This window comes from Mandrillus leucophaeus, unplaced genomic scaffold (genome assembly GCF_000951045.1).
Source record: "Mandrillus leucophaeus isolate KB7577 unplaced genomic scaffold, Mleu.le_1.0 Scaffold497, whole genome shotgun sequence".
Lineage (NCBI taxonomy): Eukaryota > Metazoa > Chordata > Mammalia > Primates > Cercopithecidae > Mandrillus > Mandrillus leucophaeus.
In genome coordinates this window covers 1-634 of record NW_012105331.1, presented here as the reverse complement: position 1 = coordinate 634, position 634 = coordinate 1, and positions in this window count along the sequence as shown.

The window sequence follows — 634 nt, the reverse complement described above, 5'->3', positions numbered from 1 at the left end:
GGCAAACTGGATAAAGAGTCAAGACCTATCAGTATGCTGTATTCAGGAGACCAATCTCACATGCAGAGACACACACAGGCTCAAAATAAAGGGATGGAGGAAGATCTACCAAGCAAATGGAAAACAAAAAAAGCAGGGGTGGTAATCCTAGTCTCTGATAAAACAGACTTTAAACCACCAAAGATCAAAGGAGACAAAGAAGGCCATTACATAATGGTAAAGGGATCAATTCATCAGGAAGAGCTAACTATCCTAAATATATATGCACCCAATACAGGAGGACCCAGATTCATAAAGCAAGTCCTTAGAGACTTACAAAGAGATTTAGACTCCCATACAATAATAATGGGAGACTTTAACACCCCACTGTCAACATTAGACAGATCAACAAGACAGAAAGTTAACAAGGATATCCAGGAATTGAACTCAACTCTGCACCAAGCGTACCTAACAGACATCTACAGAACTCTCCACCCCAAATCAACACAACATACATTCTTCTCAGCACCACATCACACTTATTCCAAAATTGACCACATAGTTGGAAGTAAAGCACTCTTCAGCAAATGTAAAACAACAGAAATTATAACAAACTGTCTCTCAGACCACAGTGCAATCAAACTAGAACTCAGGA